Consider the following 8,187-nt stretch of genomic DNA (forward strand, 5'->3'; position numbering starts at 1 on the left):
GATTTTCAGCAGCGTTGATCTGCTCTGAAAGATGTTTTACCTAAATGTCTATCTGCCATCCTGGCTGCTCTGTGATGCTTTTCTTTTTATTGACTTTTCATCTTTTGTTCTTTGTCCTTGAAGAACTTTTTTAATATGTTTTTAAAAGCACCACAGAACAGAATTAAACACTGACCTTGTGAAGCACTTCTTTTGTATTTATATTGGTTATGAATATTAATTTCTCCATCCTACAGCATCATGTAGATGAACTTCTGTGGTCGATGAAGAGCATCGCCTTTCACCAACTTTTAAATTGACACTAAACCATGTTTGAATTCAGGTTGCTTGTCATTTCAACATTTACTCAGTATTATTATGTTTACTGGGAAAAGATGATGGGATGTTCTTGTAAATATACTATAACAGTGTTTAGATTTATCGTATCTTCATCTTTCAGGACAATTATTTCTTGCATTATATATATTCTGAAATGTTATGTTTAAATATGCAAATGAAGCATTATCTAATAACTTTTGGTGAATTTAGGAGAAATCTGAAGATTCAAATAGACAACGTAGTTAAATAAACACCTGAGTGTTTTTAATGTTTTCTCTCCACGAGTCTAAAAAGAAGCAAAGTAGCTCAAAGTTGTTGCCCGTTCTGTGGCTTTAAATGAGCACCAGTATGACACATGAATACACCAGTATGAATACATGAGGTGTTATGATCTTGATTTGTTCCAGACCATAACTCAGTGGGTGGATCAGCTGCAGATCTGTCCACTATCAAAGCCAACCTGACTGAGCGTCTCGGGGCCAGTGAAGACAAGCTGTCCTCTGTGTCTGAAGAGAGAGACCTGCTGAACGCCAGCCTCACTCATCTGATCAAAGAGATGGACAGACGTCAGCGTTTGTCCACTAATCTGACCGAAGAGATGGACAGACGTCAGCGTTGGTGCAATCAGAGTGAGTCCTTGTCTGTGTGGGTTCTGCTGAGTCATGTACCTTTAATATATGACACTGTTAAATCAGCTCTGTAAACTATATTTACAGTCTGTTTGTCCTGTCCAAATAACTTTATTTAAACATGAATTATGTACAAGGCATCTTTTCCAAGTGTTGGTAGCATCTATTTTATAGCTAAAAGCCAGAGTTTTAGTTTTAAATGTTTTAAATGTGTCCTGTCTCTTCACTTCAACTGTTCCCTAAAAAGTCCTAATTTTGAAAGACTTTCTTGTACTTTAATGATTCTGATCTTAAGAACAAGTTGTACATGTGATAAACATTCAGTGCAATATTAAAGTCATAGAAAGGGTTAGGACCATAAAAGTGTTGACTTCTGCCTCCTCCTTATTGTATATATAATATAAATTTTATATAGTTATATAGTATATTTTATATGTTTGTTTTGTTGTCATTAATATTTTAGTTTTCTTATTGATCATTTTATTGGTTATTATTGTTTTGTTTTCTTATTATTTGTTACATGTACATCTAAATATGAACTTCTTGGGGAATTTCAGGTTACACATTTATTTTGCTACCAAGGATTTTATTAATTTTTTTATACATTGCCTTCTTTTTGTTCTAATGTGATGAAGAAATAAATCTGTAAGTAATCAGTCATTTGATCCAATAAGTAATAGTTCTGATAGTCGAGTGTGAGGAGTCACTACAGACCCTTCAAATGAGGCCGAGGGAGGAAAGCTTCAGGTTATTTATTGTTATATGCACAACAACTACAGAGAAGCAGTTGTTATGAAAACCTTAAATCTCAGTCTCCCTACAACAATTATCAACAAATGTGTTTTTAAAGATCACGCAAGTACAAATGAGAGTATGAGACATAAATTTGTTCCAATAGAGGGATAAAATATAACATATATAAAATGAAATAGTGTATTTGTGGAAGGTAATAATTGCAAGATGCATCAACTTTTATGTAAACAGGTATTTAGTTCATTTCTCTGTGATGAGAAGTAATGAATCTTATATACAGAGATGTAGAACAGTAAGTTAAAGTAAAGTGATGTGTGTCGTAGTGATGCGCTCAACAGTTCAGAGGTCTCAGCAGGAAGTCACCAAAAACACACAACTTCTTCATTTTAAGGATGTGGGTCTTGTCTGATCTTTATTGGTTTATGTTTGCATCATTTTTACAGAGAAAACGTGTCCTGAAGGATGGAGGAGGTTCAGTTTTTCCTGTTATCTTCTCTCTACACGGACTGGTTCCTGGGAGCAGAGCAGAAAGGACTGCAGAGACAAAGGAGCAGATCTGGTGATCATAGACTCGCTTCAAGAAAAGGTAGTGTGAAATTCTATGTATTTATATTTAGTTTGTCCAGGTGACAACCTCTGGGTTTGACAAGTGAAGCCAAAGCTTCATGTGTTAAAGCTGCATTCTCTCTAATGTCCATCAGGGGGCGACTCCTCTGGTTGTGTGTATATATATATATATGTATATATGGATTACGTGGTACGAGGGGGGGACGATTTGACTTTCGGCGTATCGGATTTTATGCTTCGCGAGGGACGGTGCGGTTTTGATTCTGACTGGCTAACAATTCTGTCAATCAATACCACGTTGTCCCAGCTCAATTCTAGAGGCTCTGACGCGTCGAAGGAGGGTTCATTGACTGAAATTGACCAATGGGCTGCTGAGTTAGGTCCCCATAGACACAGGGAAACTGGAATTCAGACGAGAAAGTCCCATGGATCAGAGACACAAACAGGCTCAGAGAGGATTCAGGCTCTCAAAATGAAGCCAAATTGCTGTATTTGGATGTATTGAACACTATTAGTGATAAAACAAGTGAAGTATTGTGATGGAAAAAACTATTCAATAGTACCGAGTGAGTCCTATGATACTGAAATCAAGAAACATTGAGAAAAGAAGTTTGTCCTTAGAATCTTTATCCTCTGTGTAGAGAAGGTTCAATCGTCATACAGACCGCAATGCGGTCTGAAGGAGGAAGGCACCCATAGTGTTGGTTGTGTACGACTTATAAAGGCCTTGAGCACATGGTGGGATAGGAGGAGTTCATCACTAGGACATCCGGACAACAGTGATCATTCACTGACTAACCATTGAATGGTTAATCACTGATTGGTCCACTGATTGCATCCCCATTCAGCCCCCTGTCTAAGTTGACAGTATCATGCCCCTGATTAAGACACACATCCAATATTACTCAATCTGAGTAGACCCTCGCTGACCATGTCTGACATCTATTAACTTGGTTAATACCAAAGGGCCAAAACACTGAGTGGTCAGCTAATAAAACAGGAGAGATAAGTCACAGTGGAAATTTACCATCACAGTATATAGTTATATAGTATATACAATTACAATGGAACAGCTGGTTCCAAAATAACAATTTGGTTGACCTCACCTGATCTCTGTACTAAAACCTCTCTAACTTTGTTCTGCTTCACTTTATCAAAGTCAGAATTTGCACAGAGACGGGTCACATATTGTGCTATGATTTGGGAGAGCTTTTAGACTTGCCACTGCATCATTCCAAAGAAATAATAACAATAAAAGTGCTTTTTTTTCAGGCGAACCTGAAACTTTTCAATTTGAGCTGTGTGCCATCTTCATTTACTCTTAACCAGTAACATATACACTGATATTTATACATCTGAACAAATCTCACAAGTGTTACCTTTATTATAACATCAAAAGTATTCAAAAAGATCTTGTAGTTGCAGAAATACACACTTTTTAGTATGGGTATGCAATTTTCGAGCAGAGGCCTACAAATAGGGCTAGGGCCCATACATTTCTGAATGGAGTACTTTTTCTGACTAGTGTAGTATTTCTACTTTTATTTGAGTAAATATATGAGTACTTCTTCCACCACTGACCACGTCTGCTCCTTTTTCACCACACTGCATTAATGTTTTTATTGTTCATATACTTTTTATTCTGGAACATATTTTTTTCTTTTTATTTCATTCATGCCCTCCCGTCTTTTCTTCTTCTCTTGTACTCTGCTTGTATTCTGTATATTAATCTATACAGATGTGGACATAACATTCTGATGTATTATTTACTGTATATCAGCTATAATGATTAGATTAAAATAACATGCCATATCTTTGAGCTAGTACGATTTATAAGTGAATTCTTATCAGATTGTTTAGATGGATCACTTAACTGTATTCAAAATTGAAAAAAAATACAGACTTTGTCTTTTTAATCTTGAACAGAAATTCCTTTCAAGCATCGTCGATGCACGTCGCACTTGGATTGGTTTGAGTGACAGAGACGAGGAGGGCACCTGGAAATGGGTTGATGGAACTCCACTGACTGAACCGTAAGACACACAACAATGTTCATACAACTATTGCTGCACCAACTATTATTATTATTGTTATTATTTTTAGTAAAACTCTCAATAATTATTACCAAAATCAGACTTAACGTTTGCAAGTGTTGTTGCACTACACGGAGAATTAAAGTAATTTCGTCCGAAGATAAATAATCATCATTTTTATTTTACTAAAAAAACTTAAAAGCTGCATTATTAAATGTTTTGAATAATCACCTCCTAGGCACTGGGATGTCAACAATAAACAACCTGATAACGGTGGAGGAGATCGACGGGTGGGTGAAGAGGACTGTGTTGAAATTTTTGTTTACATGAACGCAGAAGGAAACTGGAATGATGCGCTTTGTGATAGCCCTCTGCATTGGATCTGTGAAAATCTGGCTTAATATTTCATGGTTCAAGGCAAGGGCGTAGGTTTGGTCTCACTATTGGTAGGGACACTGCCAGCCCCCCCCCCCCCTCCCCCCCGCCATATAAAAAACAAATTAGTTGATATTATGTTGTTACATTTGTGTAACTTATTTAAACAGTAATAAAACCTTAGTTTAAATACAAAACAGTATTCTGCACCAAATAAATAATAATAAATAATTAAATAAATGAATAAAAAACGTTCTGCTAAAATGCCAATATACAGTAACAGTATATTCTATATCCAAAATATATATAAAAAAAAAAACCTCCCAGTTGTGCAGCCAAAAAAGACAAAAAAAATAAAAAAATAAATCTATTCTGCAGCACTTAATAGGCTACAAATAAAGTGCTTTCCTCCTTTATGCAATTATTAGTAGTGCTGGGCAACGATTACCATTTTTAATCGCGATTAATCGCATGGATTTTTTGCGATTAATCTCATTGTTATGGCAAAGTTCAATTATGAATTCAAAAGTAGTGTATTGCGCACTTTTATTTTAAAAGTACTGCTATATGAACAAAAGTGCAATAACATTTGGTTTGCAAACACTTTAAACAAATCAGGTGCTTTTTAACAGCAGTATTCCCTTTACACAGTAGCAATCATATTTCTTGCACTATCTGTGCTCAGTGTGCTGACATTATGTGAAACGTGCAACATGAATAACATGTTGCACATTTCAGCAAAAATGTCTATCTCGTCTTCATGACAGTCAGAGCATGTGAATGCAGCTCTACTGTTCATCAATATAATGCTGTAACTCCGAGGTGATGATGGTTACCCAGCGATCAAAGAATAAAGACACTTTACGCACAATTTAGGTGTATTCTCCCTTTAACTCATGAGATGCAGCATGTTTTATACTTAATGTGAATATAATTCATACTTTATTGGCATCTTATTCTGAAAACTGGATGTTCGTCTGAAGAAACCGGATGTTGTCTCACGTTAATCTTTCCTCTAACTTTCAAAGTCCTTCGCTCGCTCGCGATCTGTGCCGTTTAAATGCGTTTACCGTGAATTTCAGCATCTAGGTGCACTACAGTGTAAGTGTCTGCTGACTTTACCGCAGCGATGTCCAGTAGTCTCCATCCCTCCACCGCTACCAGTGAGCAACGGACTTTCAAAATTTAAAAAACGCGCTATAAAATATTTCTCGGCGTTAATTAATTAATGCGTTAACTTGCCCAGCACTAATAATAATACGAATGAGTTTGCAAATACTTTGTGCAAAATTATTTTTTCTAACAGGCAATTAAAATTAACAAAATATTAATGGGGACAATTGTGTCTTTCCCAAACTTTGGTCGTGACTAGTCCCTATGGACCCTATGCATTCCTACGCCCTTGGTTCAAGGGTTCAAGGATCATTTATTGTCATTATTAAACACAGGGATGCACAATGAAATGAAGTTGTAGCACATTTATAACACAACAAACACATGACAAACACAAACAGCTGCACATTCCTGTAGTGCATTTATTGAATTTGCATCATAAGAAACAAAAACAATTCTCTGGTCAGATAATATGGCCGACATCTTCACATTCAAAATTCAACATGAGGAGAAAACATTGTCCATCAACTGTGACTGTGTTTGAGCACCAAGCATCAAGATGTGAACACAGAGTCCTCCTCCTCTGGTCCCTCCAGAGTCCTGCTCTCTGTCCTGCTGTCCACCCGTCAAGTATTACATCTGTCAACATGTTATTATGATTATGCAAAAGGATTTAAATGGTGTATGTGTGATATAAAGAGAGCATGTAAAGGGTTGGAGGTCAGGTATCAAGTTCTCAGTGTGATTGTTTTCTGTAAATCAACTGCTTTGTACCAGGAACATGAACCACAGGAAGCTGTGATCTTTATCTGTATACATGTGCTGATGACTGTTGTAAAGAATTAAAGCTGCATATTATACTGAATAGATATTATAATGAAGCTTGACCCTGAAATGTACTTATTAGGGTAATAAAGTTGACTTAAGCTGTTTTCTTCCACATTTAGAGGACTAGTCATTTATTCTCACACTCACCAATGCACCATACTAGTGTGAACATCTAGACAGACTTCAGGGTTGGTGCAAACAGAGTGAGTGCTTGTCTGTGTAAACTATATCTACAGTCTGTTCGCCCTGTCCAAAGAACTTTATTTCACTCAGGAGAGACAAGTGAATGATTAGTTTATTACGTTTATTATGACAGATGATGCGTTAATGAGTTACACAGAAATTCTTTGGCGCTTGAACTCGACGAGGAGATTTGTGATGGAGTTGTGATTGCTCTGAGCGGCACCAATATGAATCCCTCCGTGGAGTCCAGACACTGGTGGTGATGGTGGCTGATGAGCTGATGAATCTGCAAAGACTGGGCGGAGAGATGGGGAGGTGGAGGGTTGCGTAACAGCAGCATGAACGCACTGAAGGTAGAGAGACAATCATATTTAAGAGAGACAGCAGCAAGGTGATAGGCTCATGATGCAATTGTGTCGTTATGCTATTGGATAGAGAGACCAGCTGATCTCGACAGCTGATATCATGATTGACAGCCAGGAAATAATGAGTGTGCATGCCTGAGGAGTGATGGCAGATGTAATGGAAATAAACTACGGGCTTAGGCATGCAAGAGTATAGTCTTCCTGTCTGAACTTAAGCTTAATTTAAAGATGAATTATGTACAAGGCATCTTTTCCAAGTGTTGGTAGCATCTATTTTATAACTAAAAGCCAGAGTTTTAGTTTTAAATGTTTTAAATGTGGCCTCTGCCTCTTCACTTCAACTGTTCCCTAAAAAGTCCTAATTTTGAAAGACGTTCTCGTCCTTTAATGATTCTGATCTTAAGAACAAGTTGTACATGTGATAAACATTCAGTGCAATATTAAAGTCATAGAAAGGGTTAGGACCATACAAGTGTTTACTTCTGCCTAATATTTCCATGTTTTTCAGCTTTTTATTAACATCAACAAACAAACAACAAACCTGTCCCACCCACCCCACCTAGAAGAACAGAAAAGTAAATAAATAAAAAGGTCACCTCATTTCGCCAGACGTCATTATATATATGTACATAAACACACACATACATGTACATCTGTATGTAGACACGCCTGCATCACTCTACAAAGTAAATACACAATCATCACATCATACAAGCACAATATGCCCATTGTTTTCTTATTATTTGTTACATGTACATCTAAATATCTACTAGGTCAAAATAAGGGAATATGGCTCAAATTTGTACCTTTGGGCCTGTTTTTGGGGACCTTAACTTGCAGCTACGAGCACTAAATTTGAGGTAATTCATATTCACAAGCCCCTCTTTAAAGAGGAAAAGGTTCCAAATCTCTACTTTGATTTAAAGTATAACAATAAAGAGAAAATACTGGTAAAAACTGGCCTACTGACATCTGGGAGTTTTGGGTTAGGATTATTGGACTACATGAGAGCCCAATCAAATG

At 36.8% G+C, this 8,187-nt stretch overlaps 1 long non-coding RNA gene across 1 annotated transcript; it reads left to right on the plus strand.

The window, feature by feature from the left end:
* Positions 1–291: 291 nt before the first annotated feature.
* On the plus strand, positions 292–6,653 carry LOC142970779 (uncharacterized). Its single transcript, XR_012959300.1, has 3 exons — positions 292–2,286; positions 4,194–4,300; positions 4,539–6,653. It is a non-coding gene; the product is annotated as an uncharacterized LOC142970779 (long non-coding RNA).
* Positions 6,654–8,187: the final 1,534 nt, after the last annotated feature.

This window comes from Anarhichas minor, unplaced genomic scaffold (assembly GCF_050575085.1).
Source record: "Anarhichas minor isolate MPS153535 unplaced genomic scaffold, ASM5057508v1 ptg000004l, whole genome shotgun sequence".
Classification (NCBI taxonomy): domain Eukaryota; kingdom Metazoa; phylum Chordata; class Actinopteri; order Perciformes; family Anarhichadidae; genus Anarhichas; species Anarhichas minor.